The 21,306-nt window shown below is 36.5% G+C and overlaps 1 protein-coding gene across 10 annotated transcripts in view; it reads right to left on the bottom strand.

Annotated features, from left to right (window-relative positions):
• Nckap5 (NCK associated protein 5) overlaps positions 1-21,306 on the bottom strand; it is a 915,317-nt gene that overhangs the window by 776,913 nt on the left and 117,098 nt on the right. Inside the window, exon 1 of one of the 10 annotated variants that reach the window (XM_087195895.1) lies at positions 3,153-8,397. The exons of the other annotated variants lie outside the window; for them this stretch is intronic. The gene's annotated coding sequence lies outside the window, so the exon portion shown is untranslated. Of the gene's footprint in view, positions 1-3,152; positions 8,398-21,306 lie in introns of those variants that run through there. 10 annotated transcript variants of the gene reach the window in all.

Genomic DNA, 21,306 nt, shown 5'->3' with positions numbered 1-21,306 from the left:
CAAATTGTAAAAGGAATGAAAAGCACACTAAATCCAAGTATGGAGTGATTAGACTGTCCAGACCTCAGGGCTGCTCCCAAATAAAGAACTGGGTGGCTCTCTTAGTATTGTTTTAATGAGTTACTCCCACACCAGCCTCCAAGTAAGAAAAGAGAAGGACCAGAGGGCAAACTAAGAATTCAAGGGCACAAGCTGGTCTACAGACTGCTATTTTATTCTCATAACTTCTAGGTCTATAACCCCAAATCAGGCAAAACTGGGTGGCATTTGCCAGCATAGGGCGAACAGAGTCTTTTCATCTAGCTGTGACCTTTGCAGTTTTGGACATTTCAATTGGAAATATTTCTCCATGAAATCCTCAAATAACAGAACTAGGGAACTCCATTTGCCTTGGTGTTTGTGATAGGTAAGTTTAAAATAGATTTGAAAATGGACATTTTAAATTGGACACATCTAACTGTTGTAGTACAGTAACAAAGTGAAAGAATCTTGTACCTCTAGCATGGGTTCAGACTGAGGATACATTTAGTCCCAATGAAAGAAAAGGTCTTGTCCACCCTAAATTGCATCTACGGAGAAAATATCATTTAAAAATGAAGGCAGAATAAGGGACTTTTCATACAAGAATTGAGAGATTTTTGTCACAAGCATATCTGTACTATCAGAGTTGTGAAGGTGGCTGATTAGCATCCCTGCTTTTCAAAGTTTTATCAGTTGAAATTCTGTGCTTCTAACCATGAGGCACTGCATGCTGCTCCAGTCACAAACAGAACTCTGAACTGGGGCAGTCTTTCTGCAACTCCAGAACACCGGAAGCAAAGGAACAACTGAGCACATTTAAACAAATCTCTTAATTTTTCAAATAAGAAACAGAAGATCTAAGAAATGGTGACAAAGTATAAAACAATTAGTAGAGGGACAATGCTGGAATTAACTCCCAAATCTAACATAATTATTCCACCTGAAAGATCACAAAGTGACTTCCAGTGAGGTAAATGTGGTTCACAGACATATTTCACTTGCTTCATAAAGTGGATTTAAAATATAATTCCAAATAGTTCTCTTGAAAAATTAGAGGTCATGGCCAGGTAAGCCCATGTACATGCATGATGATAATCAGCTGGAATTCCCATGTGTTCTGCCCCTTTGAGATGAGAAATGTACTCTGGGGTTTCCTACAATCCTCAGCACTCTCTAGTACTCCTAAACAAGGTGCTAAAGGTGATTTAGAATAAATCATCATGGTCACCAGATGCTGACCTTAACTATCCATTTCACTCATTTTATTATCCTGGAGTATCTATACATTTGATTTTTGTAGTTCCTTATCACTTGCTGTTTCTGCTTTCCTACTCAGTAAAACCATTCGTGATTATTTCCATAATAAGTAAACAAACAAATCCTTCAGTGCATTACCTGGAGACAGGCTAGCACAAGAGCCTGGTTTACCTTACTCATTTTTATATGATTCTTATGCTTTGATTTTTTTCAAATTAAATATTGCAAAGATTTATTTGTATTGCTATCTTCTGAAGTAGAGTGATGACCACTGCCAGTCTCTTCCATTTCTGCTGAGTGAAAGGTAACCTCCCTCCCACCATGTTTTCTCCAGAGCTTTATCCTAACTACTTGGGAAGATGCGTGGGAGAATACAGTGGTAAAATGATATTACAAAGATATGATAGATACATATGCCCACCCGAAAATTTGTAAATTGATTTCATAATAGCATTATTCTAACAGCCAAAAAGTAGAAACAACATAAATTTCCATCCAGTGATGGATGAATGAATTAAATGTTTCATCTCTGTACAGTGGAATATTATTTGGTAATTAAAAGAATACGAAGTATTGATACTACAGCATGAATGAACCTTGATAATATGACAAGTAGAAGAAGCCTATCACAAACTGCCATGTAGTATATGATTCCATCTTAATGAAATGTCCAGAGCTATCAAATACCATAGAGACTGAAACTAGATTAGTGCCAGCTGCAACTGGGAACATTGGGAGGAAATAAGAAATGGCTACTAGTGTGTACAAGGTTTGTTTGAAAGTATTCTAGGGTTGATTGTGGTCATGGTCACACAATTCTGTGAATATGCTGAAATTCACTGATTACTACACTTCAAATAGACAGATAAAGGTATGATATGTGAATGATAGCTTAAAAGGCTAAAATATAAAATAGAATAAATGTTTTGAAATTGGAAAAGGGGAACTGCTATTTTGGGTGGGCTGCCTGGCAGCCTCTGACACTGTGCACTTCACAGATGAAGAAACAAAGGCTCACACAGAGGTGGCTGCCTTGGCTAGGAACATGCTAAACTGAGATTTGGATGTGTCTGGTTCCCAAATCACTCGCTTCCCTCACCCTGTCACTGCTCAGCTCTCAACTAGCATTTTCTCCCTCTCAAAAAGACAAGTAAAAAAGCCAAATAGAGACTGGCTGTTTCTTATGGATGCATGTGACTATTATGAGCAATATACCTCTGAAAAGCTCATTTGAGCTGCGCCAGCGGATTAGTCTTTCTAAAGTCAAATCGGGCCTGTTCCCCTCAAGGTGACATGTGTCCTTTTCTAAATGCAGAGCTAGATTCGCCAAAACCATTTCTGTCTGCTGTCTGTTGACATTTTCTCACTTACCCAATATCCTCCTTGAGCTCACCTCTGCTTGCTCTCATTCCACATTAGAGCTGAAACACTGCCTAACGTGCCTCTCCCCTCCCTTCTTACCCCACGTCTGTGAAACAGCACTCAGGTACCTGTGAACTTGTTTATGACCTCCTAATGCAATTTCTATGCATGTCTCTAATCATTACCATCAAAGAGTACTTACAAATGAGTTCACATGGACAAATTCTTCCACTAAGCATTCAGAACACATGCATAGCAACATCCATCCCAATCAGGTTAAGAGGGTATAGTAAAGCACAGATCATTTGGGAGGGCGGGTAAGGTGAAGTGAGGGGAGACAGATTCAAATAGCATTCATGCCTTGCCTTAAATGAGGATTGGCCTGAGCTGTACATGAGTGGGCCGCCATCAGAGAGCATCTGGGACATAAGCCATCTCCAAGCCACAGGCGCAGGGACTGCATTCATTCACATTACACCCTATCAACTTCCCAGCCAGGCTTCAGTGCTCACCTCTATTGAAGCAAGAGCCAAGTGCACCCAGGGACCTCAGCTGGGGCACCAGGACCACTGCAGCAGCTTCCAGCTTCAGCAATCTGATCTTACAGCAACCTTCAGCCCTTACTTCCCTCTCAGTGAACAGTGAGGTTATGCTTTCTCCTGCCTGTCAATATTTAACTACCCTGTCAAGTTACATTACATCACCCTGCATTAAATCTCATCTAGTGATATGAGAGGGTGTGTCTGCTCTATTCAATTCAACTTAAGTAGCCTTGATCCACTGCTTTCCATGATTCCTTTCTTTCAACATGGATTGAGCCTTACTACATTTGGTGTTAGGGAAACAGAAATGAAATATCTACTCCCTGGAGTCTAGTTGAGGAGACAAGCTTTGTAAAGAGGTGTGTGCTTTCTGAGCACAAATGACAGGCAGACTCCCCTTCCAGGCTGATAGGGAGGGATGGAGGACATGGGGCCAGAGAATTCCTGAAGATGGTGGCACGTGGTGACGTCTCTAATGGACCAGGTTAGGTGTGGGAAGAAAAAATGATGAGGAACACATAACTTCTGTCCTCAGGAGCTTACACTGAACAGAAATGGCCCCCTCATTCTATAAACAGCACGGCTGCGTATGTCATTGTCATAGCCAAGACGCAAAATCACAAACCAAAGGTAGGAGTCACTTCTCAGTATTTTATAAAGTTGGGTCATCAGCTGTGTGTAAAACTGAACATCTGAACAAAAATATCTCAGTGGCACGAGCTGGCTATATTTTATAGACCACTTAGCGCTACAAATACAGATGATTCTTCAGAGATAAACCTAGTAAATAAAGAAATTCCCTGTGATCCATTTTCAGGACTCAGGAAAGAATTTGGGTGACAGAGTAACATTTTTCCCTGGTCAAAGGACTGAATTTGAGACAAACAGGCACTGGTAAGGCCAGTAAAGAGGGATCTGTCACGGACTGGATTCTCTTACTTCTCTGTGGCTTTTCCATCATAACATTTTCTGACACTTAATAAACTGTTGATGACTCTTTTAAATTATATAAAAACAATGACTGAATCACTGGGCAGTACTGAATTGCTATTTTTAACTTCATCTGTGATCAGAGGCCTTAGAAGCTACTCACTTTGGAATTATTTTTTTCAAGTTTGAACTTACCACCAAAGCATGGTTCTCAAATGTACCCACATAATTGCTTTTCTACCCAAATTCTTTTCAGCTTCATGCTCTAGAGAACAAAGACTCCCATTTATACATTCGTACTCAAAGGTCCCCACCACCAGAGAGCCCAGGGGGCTGCCATAGGACAGTCCTGGTATATCTGAATTGCAAAACACAGCCTGGGGATCTCAATACATCGAATGTGGGACATGGTCCAAGCTCAGGAGCCTCTCGCATAGAAGCAGCACTCTTAGTCTCTCAGGCAATCTTTCAGTTCCACTTGCATACTTCCCCAAGTATTCCCAAGGCCAGTGCTTACAATCTGTTGCAGTATTTTACTACAAGGTATTTAGGGTTTTGACAAATACTGACACTGCCACCATTCCAGTGAACACTGATGACCCACATCTAATGCCCACCACTTGGTTGGGGCTGAAGACATTTTTGATTCAGTCAATGATTATAAACAGAACACTCCAGACCCATCCTTGACATCTGGAACCACGATTTGATTTTAGCCCATTAATAAGTGTACATCAAATGTTGGATCATCAAAAACTAAAGTTTTACCATACACAGTGGGGTTTTATTTATTAGTTTATTTAGTACCAGGGATCGTCCTCAGGACCTTGAGGTTCCAAGGCAGGCGATGGAACCACTGAGCTAAATCCCCGGCTGAAACATGTTTGTTTTTTTTTTAATCAAGTCTTTTTCAGGACTTTTTTTTGCTTAATAACACATAACACTTAGAATTAAGAATATTATACATTATTAGTGGAATAATAGTTATATGAATTGCCAAATGCCCAGGGATTTCTTGACCCAATTAGAATGGATTTATCTTGTGATCTGGCTAGAAAAGTGTCCTCTGTTTTTAATGGCAATTTTAGTAGTTGCCACATGAGATATATTTTTAAAATATCATGAATTTCATCATTCATGAGATAATCACCAGCCCAAGGAAAATAACTAGCAGATATGGCTAATATTTTCAGAAGTTAACCATGAGGAACTTCAACTTTGAAAAGACAGAATGCTTAAAATGTATCCCATTTATCTCTGGTGTACCAAGATTTTCAGAATAAAAAGAAGAGAAGGTTTTGTTTGCTTGTTTTACATTTTTAATAAAACGCTTTTTTAAAGAGAAGGGTTAACTAAAAACATCACCGAAAAGCCAATTTAAACAAAATATTCTTCTCCTGCATTGTGTACTCTGTATGGAGGAAATTTATGAAAAACTTCAGGCCTCAATTAACTTAACATAACCCTGGCCAAGTTAATAAATCCCCATGATTGAGGTATAAACCACCTCTTATGAGAAGTAACTAAGGAAAAGTGCTTGATTATTATGGTATACTCAGGATGGGCTTTACCTTTTAAAATGGTGGCTTTGGAAGTCTGTAACTTATCTGGGGTCATGTAAGAGTCTTTCTCATGTTGCTAACTGTTCTAATTTGCTCAAAATTTAGGAATTCCCTAAGCAGTGAGACTTTAAGTGCTAAGACCAGGAAAATCCTGGCTAAACCAAGGTAGTCACTCAACTTGCTGCCACTCCAATCATGTCAGAACCCTAAGAATTAACTACGTATATTCTAGGATACATTATTTTGCATTTTGTCTGAACTAACAAATTCTCATTCTTTAAATCCAGTTGACTTTTTAAAACAAATATCACTGATAGTCAGGCTTAATAAATATATTGGTTTTCAAGATGAGTAAAAAGTTTGATGTAAACAAATGAAATGACCCCATAGAATAAAGAGATTTGAAATTTTCTTTTGTGGAGTTCAGAAACTAAAATCAAAACAAAATTGACAAAACACCCAGAAGATCTTTTAGCCTTGATCTCCAAGTGTGTTCTGTGGGATTGACGATATTGGCTTTGCTAGGATCTTGTTACAAATGCATGATCACATAAGTCTTCTGAACCATTTCTGTAAAACCTCTGGAGGTTTTGAGGCAGGTGATAGTTTGAGAAGCCCTATTTCAGAATTTAATCCGACAGGAAGAAGAAATGAGCCGCCAAAGCAATTTGCTATTACTATAAAGACAAAAACATCCTTGCAATTCCAAATATTTTGGCAAAGAAAATAAAAGGCATTATTGTAATGAATGTTTTCTGGGGCTCATGAATTTTAATTTCATGGTCAAAGAACCTATAAAATATTTTTAAACTGAAAACGTGGCCAATGATTAGTTTTTCTACAAGGGAACCTTGTAGGATGCCCGGATCCACTGCAAAGGGCAGAGCAGCTGAGTGAGTGGGATTGTCCTCCCAGCACACAGTTGGTCACCATCCCTTAAATGCCACACCTCCCTGATTGGAAGATCAACCCTGGGTGAATCCTAGATTTTGGTTTACATGTGAGACAATATTGTACAGGTGAAGAATAGGGAAAAAGTGAGTTCCTGACATACAAGTCAAGAGGACTGTTTTGAGATTGGAGTTCTGAATAGTCTAATAAATACTGCATAGAGATGAAATCAGTATTTGGACACACTAGTCTTGAAGTAAAAACAATTAACAGCATATATTTGATCCTGCTTTAAAAAATAATTTGCAAGTGGTTGGTATATGGATTGCATCACTGACTAAGAGGATGAAGGATTGTGATTACTGAGAGAACATTTCAGGCCTAGAAAGCAGTAGAAACTTATGTTTATGCAAAAGGGAGAAAGAAGGCAAAGCAACAACAACAAGAAATAAGCAAAGATGGTTAAAAGTTAAACTATATGACAGTAATATATAGTGAATTGTAATAATAAAAAGGCAGAGTTTTCTTTCCTGATACAGAAGATGGTTATCATCACAAAGAATATAATAGGGGTTTGAAACAAAAATTCTAAATATTACAAGGGGTATGTGTGTGTGTGTGTGTGTGTGTGTGTATGTGTCTGTGTATGGATATTTTGTATTCTATGAACAGATTATGCATAGTCATCCTTTATGCCCACGGGACAGAGATTCACAGAAAATTATTACACATGAGAGCACCAAGAAAGCACTGAAGAGACCCCAACGTGAATGAGGAAATCACAAATAAGCAAAAACCATAAGTGCTTTTAAATAAGAACATAGTTTTCTCAAATCAAGGGTGAAAAATGCAGTAAAAATAGAGTAAAAGTCATTTAGACATAGTACAACAATGAAGACCATTTCATATCAGAACTGGGATGTGGCTAAACCCTGAAGAAAATATAGAGCTTTAAATATTTTTATTAAAAAAGGAAAGATTAAAAACAAATGAACTATATTCCTTCTTAAACTACTCCAATATAGTGGTAGAGAGAATGCTTCTAAATTCATTTTAGGAGGCCAGCCAACATCACACTGATACGAAAACCAGATAAAGCTACTAAAGGCAAGAAAATTAAAGGCTATCTCTGACAAACATAAATGCAAAACTCCTCAATAAAATACTAGCAAAATTAGTTCAACAGCACATCAAAAAACTATACATCATAACCAAGCAGGATTTATACCTGGGATGCAAATCAATTAAAAGGATATACGCCAAGAATGGTAAGAATGTCATGATCATTTCAATAGATGTAGAAAAGCTACTTGACAAAGTTTAACATCTTTTCTTAATAAAAATTGTTAGCTGTTAAAAGAATGTACCTCAACATAAAAAAGACCAATTAGGAAAAGCCCATAGCTAACATTAATACCAATAAGGAAAACTGAACGATTTCTATCTAAGATCAGGTACAAATCAAGGAAGCCTACTCTCACCACTTCTATTCAACACAGTAGCACAAGTATTAGCAAGAGTAATCTGACATGAAAAAAAATACAGAAAAATGTAGGGTCATAAAATTACCAAGGTCATAAAAGATAAAAAAGTATAAGAAACTATCTCAGCCAGAAGGAGCACAAGGAAAGGTAACTAAATGTAAATGTGGCAGCCTGGATGGGCAGTGAGAACAGGTGTGAAAAAACAAAAAGGAATAATAAACAAATGGTGAATAAAACTAAAGAAATTTGAATAAAGTGAATCTTTAGTTAATAATTACAAACAATATCCATATTAATATGTTAGTAACGGAAAATTGGATGAAAGATATATAGGAATACTTTGTATTTTCTTCATTATTTTGTTGTAATTTTTTTAAAAATGAAGGTTGATTTGAAATTTTAAAAATAGTTGGATAATTTTAGATAGAAATAAAAGCTACTAAAAATGTAAATTACAGAAATGCAATAGGATGTCCTGGGATAGGAGGGTGGCCAGGAAAAGTGGTCTGTGATTTGTCTGAGGTATTTGAGCAGAGAGTTGCATAATGCAGTAGGGAAAGCTGTGCAAAAATCTCAAGGAAAAGGATGCAGGCACAGGGACAATATCAAAACAAAAAAGCAAACAAACAAGAGATGAGTTAAACTGAAAGCTGGTTATTTGCAAAGAGAAAATAGCTCTCTCGTATTCTAATAGAGGAACAAAGATAAAAGCACATCACATAGAGCTTGGGAAACAAAACATAAATGAGAAGGGAAAAGATTAAAAATAAGATTATATGTAATTCCCTGATATTGCTTTAGAAAATGGATATTTTTCAAGCAAAATACAAATGATTAAAGTTAATACAAGAAAAGACAAAAGACTGATGTATATAAAAAAAGTAATAAAAATGTGGCTAAGACTTTAAACTTTGAGTTAGACAAATATATTACACTTGGATTTTACCTAAATTTTTAGAAAGAGATAATACCCCTACAATTTAATTTGTCCTACAGAAAAGAAAAAGATGAAAATTTTCACAATTAACTTTACTAAGCCAGTAGTAATAATACGACCTAATAAAACTAACACAGAAAAAAATTCTAATTTCATTTATAAAATTAAATACAAATATTTAAAATAGAGTGCTAGTAAATTGTAACAAAATCACAATATTCTATGACCAAGTATAGCTTATTTTAGTTATATAAAAATGAACTGACATTTAAAAAGGTATCAATTGGATTTATTATATTACAGTATATTAAGACAATTAAAAAGATAAATATTAAAAATTCTTATGGTTTATACTATATAGAGAGAAAGTTGAAAGAAAAATTTTGAAATGTTGATATCCCTAGAGATAAACTTTACCAAGAGAGTTCATAGAAGACTTCTATGAAGTAAATGGTACAATTAAATAAGAAAAAAATGGTAGTAATACATAGGAAAATACAGGTCTTACTGTAAAAGTGATTATTATTCCCTAAGTTACATATACATGATATAATTGTAATAAGAATTGCAATGAGATTATTTTGGAAAATAGAGGTACTAGGCAAAAATCACTCTAAATTTCATGTAAAAGAATGAATATGTTAGAATATTCACTCCAAAAACCTTTAAAAGAACTTTTGTGCTATTAGGTATTAAAACATTCTTTAAAATACTATAATCAAAACTGTAAGTTAATTCGTACTAGCACAAGAACAAACAAACCATTGGTTTGGAAAAGAAAGTTGAGAAACAGTATTATGAACTTAATAATTTTTTCATAAAGTTAATACTTCAGAGGGAAAGAAAACCACATATTAATCAGTAAGTAGCATTATTCAATAAATTATATGAGGGTATTTGCTTTTCAAGTGGGAAAAATACTCCATCAGGACCCTATTTCACAAAATGTGTAAAAAAAATTCTTGAGAGATTTAAGGTATAAATATTAAAAAAAAACCCTGAGAAACAAGAGCATTGGGTGACAATATATTAAACTATTGTTAGAAACTCAGAGTAAAAGAGACAAAAGATTAAACTCAGAAGCTACAAAGAGAAAATTAGATACAATTTATATAAAACTAGTAACATTTATCAAAGCAAAAACATTAGGAACTCAGCCAGAAACAAAGAAACAAAAAATTTCTGACTTTTATAAGAAACAAAGACGTGGTATCCCAACTATGAAGGCAGTTCTTTCAAATTAGTAAGAAAAAACTCCAATAAAAATGGGTAAAGAATACTAATACACAATTCAAAGATTGCAACTGGCTAAAATATACTTGAAAATACAGGCTTAACATAGGTACAAATTAAACAATATTTTACCTAAATTAGATGGACTAAAATTATAAATACTATTGACATCCAAAAACTATGTTCAGAAATAGGCGATTTTATATACAGTTGGAAAAGGAATATATTTTCTGGAAATTAATTTGGAATATCTGTGAATATTGAAAATCTACATATGATTAACCCAGTCAGCCATCACTTTTAGGGATGTAAAAATGCAAGACTTTATAGGATTTATTTGAAAGTGCACAGTAATCTAAACTTTCTGAATGACTATCAGAGGGCAACTGATGCCGAAATTATGCCGTTTAGAGGTGGAGGATTTTCAGTAGTTACAAAGAGTGAGGCAGGTTTTTTATACATTGCTACACAGTCAACTCCGAAAAACAAAAACTAAACAAAAAATGTCCCAAACAGCATTAGACTATTTCTCTGTTATAACTTAAGAAGAAACACTATAAATATTTACTCATACCTGAAATTTTAAATCTCTAAAATGAGTATTATCTCACAGTTTGTCCTGTTCTTGTTTCCTTAAGGCAGATGAAATAGCAGGGTGGTGCACGGAGGAGGAGGAGGGGAAGTTTGTTTTTCCTTACATTATTTAAAGCAGTATCAGTAATGAGCTGATGATTTTCAATTTTATTGATTTTAGAAATCACACACTAGGAAAAAGGGCAAAAATAAAGGACAGCATTTTCTGGCTATACAAGGGTTTGGGTTTTCATGGAAATAATAAAGCTTCATTTTTTAGAGTGATTTTTCCAAAGTTCATGGAAATCAAACATGAAGTCTGATATTCAATTCTGTCGAGATGCCCAAATGCCAATAAGCCAGATAGGAAACCAGGATTGCATTTGTGAGGACCTCAGCACATTGAACTAATTCCACTGAAAACAAATAGCCACAGAAACCTACATCGCTGGCAAGCTGGTCAGTGGTACCCTTCAGGTTCCAAATGTTTAAGCTGGCCATGTTCTGTCATCTTCATGTACCTCTTAATTACTGTACCTTGATGAGGTATTTTAACCACCACTCACTCTGGCATTTTAGAGGCAGAAGAGGAAAGAGATGGTGAGATCCATTTCCAAGGTATGCAGGCGGGAAGCCCTTAAGGGGTTTCTTTGATGTGGACTTTTTGTTTCACTCATTCTTGGAGAAAACATTCTAAAGTTGTCAAAAAGGGCATCTGGGATGGCTGCAACTGTAAGCATGAGCATGTGGTTTTAAATTACCTGCACTGACCCCGGGGAATGCAGAGCCAGGGTGAGCATGTTTGGGAGTGGCCTTTTTGAAAGTAGACAAAGTTTGTGTTTTGTGTATTTGTGGGAGGCATGTTTTATTTTATCATTAGCAACTACATACTATTCTTCCTATACCTATACTTTCAAAGCAAATGCTTCTCTGTGATACTATTATCAAAGTAGGGGTGTGTTGTTACTATAAAGCAAAGATAAACAACAATTTCTTCTACTACTAACATAAGACATAAATAATATGTTTTATGTTGCAATGAGGAAAAAAATCAAATACATTTATGTGCAAATAAATGTCCAAGAACCAAGGCATAGTTAGTGATTCAAAACTTTATAGGATTGCTCATAGAAAAGAGGGTCCTCTTTAGAAGAAAGTAATTTGTTTGCTTCTGATATAGACACACTCACCAAAACCAGTAATCAGATAAATACATTAATCATGGAATCTATCATTACTATCATTCCTTAGCCTTTGCTTCCATATCTACAAATTAGGTCAAAAGCAAATTTTCTTTAAGTGCCTAATGTTGTCCTTTGTCACAGCAAGAGCTCATTAAACTTTGAAAAGGGAACATCACAGAGTTTACAATAGAACTTCGGGACTAATACTACTGCATTATCTGTATCATGCAACAAACAGCATCATTATAGTTTCATGAGACACAATAAAAATTGCTCATTAATTATTCATATTCTGTTTCCAGCACACAAAATTAAAAAAAAATACAAGAGAAAAGCAAAAATGTTGTTAACCTATACATTTACATAGGTTAAAAAAAAAAGAAAGCTGAATTTAAAAGGGTGGAGATCAGAAATCCTAATAGATCTGAACACTAGAGTCACTAGAACAGATCTCTGCAGTGCTCTGGGAGTTCCTCTCTTCCTAGACACTGCTGAAATGTTCTCCTTGTCTATTGTTGCTGTTAAGCCAGAGATAAACTCAATGCTAAGTTTACCCACCCTGCACACAGACTGACTCAGCTCGAAATACAAGTCTGTCAAGTAGCTTGTTTTAGACACAGCTTTAAACAATCAAACAGGCCCCCCAATACCTGGCTGTAAAATATGTTAAGTTAACCAATATCTAACTTTCCTGCAAGACTAAGCTCTATGAGTAGAAAATGGTAATAATTTTGCTTCTCAATGCAGTCTCAGAACATGGCACATGGAAAACAATCAATAAATATTTATGTGGAATCTATTATATAAGAATTTTTCAACTTTGTTCATCTGCATAATACCTTATAAAATGGGAATAATTTGTTTTGCATTGCTGGTCATTCAAGTTGCATCTTATTTTGTAGCATTTCAAACATTGTTGTGATGAATGTCTTTACTCCTGTGGTTTCACCATATTTTGGATTCTCATTAGAATTAATAGAGCAAAATGTCGGAACCCTTTTATGGCTCTTGATATGTAATACCAAATTATTTCCAGAAACAATGAACAATTTCAAGACATGCAAAACATGGAAGAACAAGTTTTTACCTTTTGCCCATAAATACCTATCAACATTTTTTTAGAACAAATGGATAACTAAAGGTTGAAATGGAACTTAATCAAATATTTTGTTGTACATTTGACTTTTTAAAATTTGGCATATTTGGCATTGTCCTTGATTATTTAACTACTGTATTTTCTCTTTTGTGCATCAGCCATGGAATGATCTGACGTGGCGACCTTTCTGTGTATGAAACTCTTTCTCAGATACTTAAAGAAACTTTTGTGGCCTAACTTCTGTGCCAATTTGATTCCTTTCATTTTGCATGTATCTCAAGGAGATGAGGAACCATGAAATTGGAGTTTGGGAGATTTCATTTGGTCAGGGATCTCTTTATTAAAAGGACTTGTAATAGACCAGTAGCCTCTCAGACAGATTATTTACATGTGTGTTGATAAATATCTTGGAAGGTTTTCACACTGGAAGAATTGGTGAATTATTCTGCACAGGGAGGCCAATTTCATGGGCCATTAAATAATAGGCTAAATAAGTCATAGCCAGGGACCAGCCTACACAGAGTAACCCTACACCTGCAAAAGTTTCAGTGGTAATGAAATTGAAAGCTGTCACCAAATCCTGTTATCTGTCTGGGTGGAATAGTGCTCAACAGAACCCTGAGAGCCCAGAAAGTAGAGAATTGCGTTAAGGCCAACAAATCCTTTGAGTGAATGGCAGATCAGGACAATAACTGAGTGATAAAATGAAACTTTCCCAGAAACCCAAGTCTTAATAAAATTTCACAGGAAGAGTTATAGGACTACAGGCCTATTTCACACCTTTATGTTTCTGGGGCTCAAGGATGTTTGGTTTGGGGAAATGGGAACATTTAGAATGTGCAGGAAATCTGGGCAACTCATAATGGGGCCCAAAGTGGAATCTGGTTTGTATGTTCAGTAAAGGTTGGTATGATTGTGTAAATATTTATAAAAAACTTCCAAAACAAAGCATTCTCTCATTGTTCTAGATACTCATTGCTTATACACTTGGAGTAAAAGAAATATTCTAAGAATACCTATGAAAATATTTTAGATTAAGAGGTCAAAAATTCTCAGATAAGCCAAGATATATTTGATGAGCTAAATGTTTACCTCTTCCTTCCTTTCTGTTTGGTTGGGCAATGCTTGATAAGAAGAGAAAAGTTGCTTATCTTAAAAATGTTCCCTTTCAAGAATCATTAATACAGAGAACTAAATGTCAACTGAAGATAAACCAATAGCCACTTTCTATAAATAATTCCAAAGGGAGTTTTCATAACTGAGTAGGGAAGTAAAGTACAATGGCTAAGAACATAGACTGGAGCCAGATGGCCTGGGTCCTGTGCTGCTTTACTAGCAGTATAATTGGGCATTAAACTTTATATTCCTCAGTTTCTTCATCTGCAAAATGGACATGGTAATGGCAAACAGTTACCTCACAGTGCTATGGAAAAAAAAGGGGGCAGTTAAATATGAGGAAAACACTTTAGAACAGTGTGTGGAGCCCAGCATTGTGTATTTTCTAGGACAAGATTATGAATACCTTGAGAGTCTGGTTCTTATAACTGTGTATCTAGTACTTGATATCATTCCAGCACATTGTAGGTGATCCGTGAACAGTTGATGAATGAATGGTTGACTATAAGGGATTTTGTACTTGAATTTTTTAAAGGACAACATTTCCTTCTATCATCAACATAAGACTGACAGGCAACCTTCCAAAACAGTTCCAAGTGCAGAGTGGGCACACCTGGATGCATCAGCAGAATGATTAAGGACAGCAATGAGCAATATTAGATAAAGCTCCAAGAAGTACAGGCGGGAAAAAATTCTTAAAACAAATCCAAATGATTTTAAATTAAGGCAAGTATTATTTTCTTGGCATAGCCCTACCTGCCCTTCTACTCTAGGCTGGTAAGTTCATGACTACTGCACCATCTGGGATGGGTCAAGATTAAGTAAAGATTCTGATCTCACTCCTAATTACTCTTTTATTCCAGGGGGTTTGGGGAGTGGGTGGGAATGTTTCAGAAAAAGATTTTCAAATAACACAGATTCACTTATAAAATGCCCAGGAGCTATCTTAGCCTACTTAATCTCCAGAACATCTGAAACAACACAATATCTGTAACAACTTCTTATCCTTGAAAATCCCAGAGTAGTTTAAATTTTATTTTTAATCCATGTTCTTAGCAGTCACATCACTCACCAGAGAAATGCAGTTCTTGTTTCAGGAGTAAAAGAGCAGTATTTGAATAGTTACCACAAGATAATAGGATGACTGGACACTTATCTCACAGCACTGAAATGGTGCCAGGCTGGCTTAGCCATACTGGAAGGAGCCTGGGCATGGCATACTTGGTTCCTCCTTGGACAGCAATGGAGTGAGAAAGCAGGTCAGAGTATGAGTAGATAACCAGAAATTGATTAATGAACAAATGCAATGATGTTAGCAGCAGTTCTTGTCTGCAAAGATTTTAGTTGAAAGAGGTAGGGTCTTTCTCATTAAACAACTTATTGAAGAATGGATTTATTTTGAAATATCAATGTGCAGCTAGTTGCCACATAGTGGACAGTGAAGGCTATTGGCATTCCTTTGATAGCTATTTTTTCTCTGTTCTTCCACGATGGCCTCTTTTCTCACCAGCCACTTAATATTGAGGCTCCTCATGGGTACCCTGTTGTTAGGTTTGGGATCGAAATATCTTCCCAAGAGGTGTATTGTGTTGAAGGCTTAGTAGCAGATGGGCTTTGGACAGTGATTGGAAGGCGAAGGTTCTAACTTCATCAAGTGAGTTAATCTATTAATGAATTCACAGTTGAATGTGCTATTAGAAGGTAGGACCTAGTTAGAGAAAGTAGGTCACTGGGGATGTGGCTTTAAGGGATGTATCTTTTCTCTGGCTTTTCTTTACTGTCTGCTTCCTGGCTGCCATGAGCTGAGCAGGTTACTCCTGCCACAAGCTTCCACAACAATGCTTCTGCTTTGCCCCAGACCTAAAAGCAATGGAGACAGCTTACCATGGGCTAAAACTGTGAGTCAAAAGAAATCTGTTTTCCTTTAGGTTGTTTATGTCAGGTATTTTGTCACAGTGATCAAAAGCTAACAGATACACTACTTTTATGACTCTGCATGTTTTCCTGATAAAAATGTAACTTATTGTAAAAAGTAGCTAGTTGGTTGTGAAGATTGGAGGTACAAGTTGAGCATCCCCAATCTGAAAATCCAAGAAATCCAAACGGCTCCAAGGTCTGGAACTTTTTGAGTGCTAATATGACATCCTAAGTGGAAAATTCCACATCTGACTTCATGTGACAGGTCACAGTTTAAAAATACTCTATGAAATTACCTTCAGGCTATGTGTTTAAGGTATATGTGAAGGATAGATAAATTTTGTGATTAAAGTTCTTTGGTTGCATTCCCAAGAAACAGAGCTATCTAAGTAAATATTATTAAACCTGGCAAAATCCCAAATCCAAAATACTTCTGGTCCCATATATTTAGGATAAGGGATGCTCAACCTATATTACCATCCACCCAGATTTCTAAGCATAGAACTACCCTGAACGCTCACACTGCAACCCTACCTGCAAAGGATTATTAATTCCTGTTGTATTTACTGTCCTTTTTTAGGGTTTGTTTTCATAACCATCCCTGTGCCTGACTCCTATTGTACATAGGAAACTCTCATCCTCTCCTCTCCCTATATTTCAATCAAGATTCTTGTAGCTCAGGGGTCTCAGGCTGCATATGAGAATCACATGGGGAGTTTAAAACATGCCCAGTGCCTGGACACCCACTCGCAGAGATATGATTTGAGTCAAGATGGGGAAAACTATATTTTTTAAAGTTTCCCACATGAATTTTTGGAGGCCAGACTCAGAAATGAGTCATCAAACTTGTTTTCGTGGAGCTAGTCTTGTGGCCTCTATGGCCATATGCTAAATAAGCACCAGAGCACTAAAATGTTCATCTGTCCCCTCTGCTTGAGGCCTTTCAATGACTGACCATAGTCTAGAAAACAAAATCTAAGTTACTTAATGTTCTCTCGTCTTGCTATTATGTCCTGCCATTCTCTGCCTCAAATCTTCTACTCCAGCTCTGATTTGTCTTCCCCCTGCACCTGCCGTTTCCTACCTTACACTCAAGCTCTCTTCCTTGCTTGGTGTGCCACCCTACTCTTCACCTGGCGAAGGCAACTCATCCTCAGAGACTCAGTCTCTAAATCACCTTTCTAAGAAGTCTGTTTGCTTGCTTGGGTACCACACCTTCCTGCATGGGATGCTCTCTGTGTATCTCTGAAATTCTATTTATAATACATAGTAAGTATATTGAAATGAGTATAATAAGCATATTGAAATTCCTCACTCACCTAAGAGTCAGTTTTTTTCAGTTGCTAATGGTTTATACCTGTTGTCTGCTTTGAATTATTGATAGTGTCCCATTTTACTCTCCTAATGTGGATAATAAATAAGTGGTGACTCTATTGAGCCATCATTTGGGTCAAAAACACTGTCATATTCTTTGCTGTAATGTTGATGCCTAATACATTTTTCTAAAACTTTGTACATGCTTATATGCTCAAAGAGTGAACAAAGGAATGAAATATGCACATGGAAACTATGCTATCACCTTCAAAGCATACGGTAACTGTTAGGAAGGCCTGTATAAAAAGTAAACAAAGAAACAAATTGGCATATATCCACTTCTTGAAATATGATTTTGGAGACTAAAGTCTTCTCTCTCAGTTTAGTATCCCTTTTGTAATTTGGTGTGCTCCTGGTGGCCCCATGGATGTTGGAGAAGTTCCCCTAGTCATCAGGAGGGCGAGGACTAAAATTTAGATGGTTCCTGGGAGCAGTCCCAGCTGACGGATTTTCTCCAACAGTAGGTCTGCTTTTTGTGGTCTTGAACATGCATTCTGGTCTCTGACTGGCTGCATCTGCATTATCCTCCTCCATTTGTAAGACAGATGACTTTGGGAAGTTAAACTCTCTAAGCCTGTTTTACATAGAGGAGGTTAAGAGTGCCTACCTCACACAGTTCTCCCCAGAATTAAACAATGAAAACTACACAGAGAGTTTGGTATGGTACCTGACCTAGAGAACACTTGGGGTAAACAGCAGCCATTATTACTTTTTTTCCTTTTTCTTATTGGACTTACAAATAATATTTCACTTGACAAAGAGATTTGTCTACATTTAAAAACAACTGAAAAATTACTGTCCTAGAATGTTGTGATTGTAAAGGTTTCAACCCAATTCTCCCCTGAGATCTTTGTAACTTCAGTTGCTAATAGAACCAGTGTTATTTCTTTGCTCTGCAATTCAGAAACTGAAGTCTACACTTTACCCATTCACTAGTACCTATGAGTGGAAAAGAAAATACCAACCCAGGACTCAGATTTCAGTGTAACCACAGGTGGTGTTGAATGCCAACTTCTGGCAGCATGGCATAAAATGAAATGAATGCTCTTGCCAATGTTGAGAATATTATCGCAGTATGTCTATTACAAATATTTACTCTTTTGCTGAAATACCAGGGGATACTTAGGTTTCTGTTTGAACAGAGCTTTAAGGTAGAACTCATTGAAACAACATGGAAAGCTTTGCATAAATACATTCTTTTATGATTATACCTGTAACATGTCATACCATCAGAGTACAAAATAAAGTTAGAGAAGACAAAATAATTCCAGTTATTTACACATACCTCTAGATCCCAATAAAGATCTGTAGATAACTTTGCATACAGTAAAGAGAAGCTAATTTGGCAGGACAAACCTATCAATTAGGGTTGAAAAAAGCAATAAAATTTGAAAAATGCAAGCTTAGGGTTATAGTCAATAGCTTTGGAGTCAAACAAATTTAGGCTTGAGAAAATAAAACACCTAAAGTGTCCAAGACTTAAAATAAATGCAGTAAATCTTTTTGTTTTGTTTTGTTTTGTTTTTGGTACTGGGGATCTAACTCAGGTCCTTGAGCTTGCAAGGCAGGCGGCGGAACCACTGAGCTAAATCCCTGGCCCAAATGCAGTAAATCTTAACTCTGATAGAAATGATAGTAGTGATTATCAGTATTATTTTCTAGGGGTGTTTGACCTAATTTCATCACCAAAAATAATAACATTGTATTTTCTCCTATCCTATATTATTTTTTACTGCTGCTCTGGTTTGTACTTTCAAATCAACCCCCAAATATTTACATAGACTTATAATCTTGTTTCAATAATTTCAATTCTCTCTGAGGAATTAGCGGATTAACATAGAAGTATGGAAATTAAATTGAGGTGTCTGCATTTTCATAACCAGGAGGCATGTTAACTTGTCCTAAAACTGTTTGATCTTGTTACCATTTCTGCTGAATACTTTCAGTCATGCAAGGATATAGAATGCCTTTTATTCAAAGGCCTCCAGAAGAGAGATTGCATTGACAGAAATTTAGAGCAAGCTGCTGAAAGGCAGTATTAATCCCGATGAAATATTTGACAGGAATCCAAATTTTCCTGCAGCCTTCCACTAAGAAGATAATCTTTCATAATTTTAACTGTGAAAGGGTGGGATTTGATCTTTTGAAATAGAAAGGGTGAGTCTAATTGAATTTCCTTCTTTGGTTTCTTATTAAAGTTGGAGGCAGATTGAATCATATTCAATTAATGATTGTTCTCGGATATATTGCTCTTTTCAGAACCTTTTACAAAGCTCAAAAGAGATGTAGGGGGCAATGGTGCCAATTCAACACCTAAAGGGCTAGACATACACAGAAGCAGAGACCTATTTCAATGTCACTTATCTATATGACCATTGAGCATGCTGGGCCATTGGTCTTGACCAATTCAAGGACTGAGTAGAAAACCGTATGACACTGAACATCACCTACAAAGGAAAAATAAATGTACAAATGCTGCATGTAACAACTAGGACATCCCATTCTGCCCTTACCCCTCTCCTAACCATGTCCTAAATGTGCCATGGTCATTCCCACTGGTGAGTTAGGACATACCAGTGTGTACCCACTCTGCCCACTTGTCTGCTCCCTGACTCAGGCTCAGAAATGCACTTGGCAGCAAGGCTTTCTGCAGCTCAAGTAACCATGGAATCATGTTTCATAGACTACTAATTGGAATATGAGATCTGATAAGTAAATTAGCACAATCAGCCCAAATATTTTTAAGCCTGGATTATCTAGGAGCACAATTCCTCTATAATTACTATCTCTCTTCATAAAACTCTTCTGTAAACTTTCCTGGGAGTATTTTTTTTCTTACATGCTAAACACTGGGGCCTTACCACAATAGAACTTCATATTTTCTCATTGTCCCATCTCTCTATTTGCATATAGTCTCCCTAGAGATGTTACAAGAACCTCCAGTGCAAACTAAGCAGCCCTTCATTTTTTCGGTGTCTGTATGATACAAAACACACATAGTGGTAGCTCAATTAGTACTTCTCCAAATACAGTTGGTGTGTGTGTGTGTGTGTGTGTGTGTGTGTGTGTGTGTATTTGGGAAGTGGCACAAGTTTTGAAAACAAATCTAGAATTTGCATTCCAGCTCTAATGCTTGACATCTATGGGACCTTGAGTAAGCTTCTGCATTTGTTAAATGGGCAATGGACATACTTCCCAAGGTTGTAATATATATCTATATATAGGTATATTCATTTAATATTCATTTAATTCTTATGACTACCTGAACAGACTAGCACTTAGCTGTAGCTTTGTTGAGGAGTGAATGTGGTCAATTGTAAAGGTCTTTTAAAACTCTGGATCTACTCTTCAGTAATAAAAATATAAATGCTCTTACCTTTAAATTTCTAGTGCTAGAGAATGTTAGAATTGTACTGAGACAACTCCTACTCCTACATACAATACACACACACACACACATACACACACACACACATTAAGAGTTGTCCAGGTCTTTTTTCTGTACACCCTCTGTCAAAACTCATATGCCTGATATTTGTAGTATCTGAAAACTCCAACAATTTATGATCTGCCATAATAAGTGAGAAGGCTGAATGAGAAAAAAGAGCTGGATTCACACCTGATAATCTTTCAGGTTGCAACAGTATGTGTTGTAATATTAGTATTCTCCAGAGAAGGTCTGAATGTGGAGCTATAAATGCCTTATCTAAAACAGGTTCAAGGACAGTCTGGAATCAGGGCCTTGCACTGAACCAAACTATGAAGCTACCTTCCCTTGAAGCTTCTCACTATCTAGACGTGAAGGCTCCTGCAGCAGGCAGGTTGCA

This window comes from Heterocephalus glaber, unplaced genomic scaffold, assembly GCF_053883595.1.
Source record: "Heterocephalus glaber isolate CG9 unplaced genomic scaffold, H.glaber_assembly_v1.0 deba00000347, whole genome shotgun sequence".
In the NCBI taxonomy this organism is placed as follows: domain Eukaryota; kingdom Metazoa; phylum Chordata; class Mammalia; order Rodentia; family Bathyergidae; genus Heterocephalus; species Heterocephalus glaber.
Note: the sequence above shows the minus strand (reverse complement) of the source record. Positions and strands in the feature narration are given on the sequence as shown.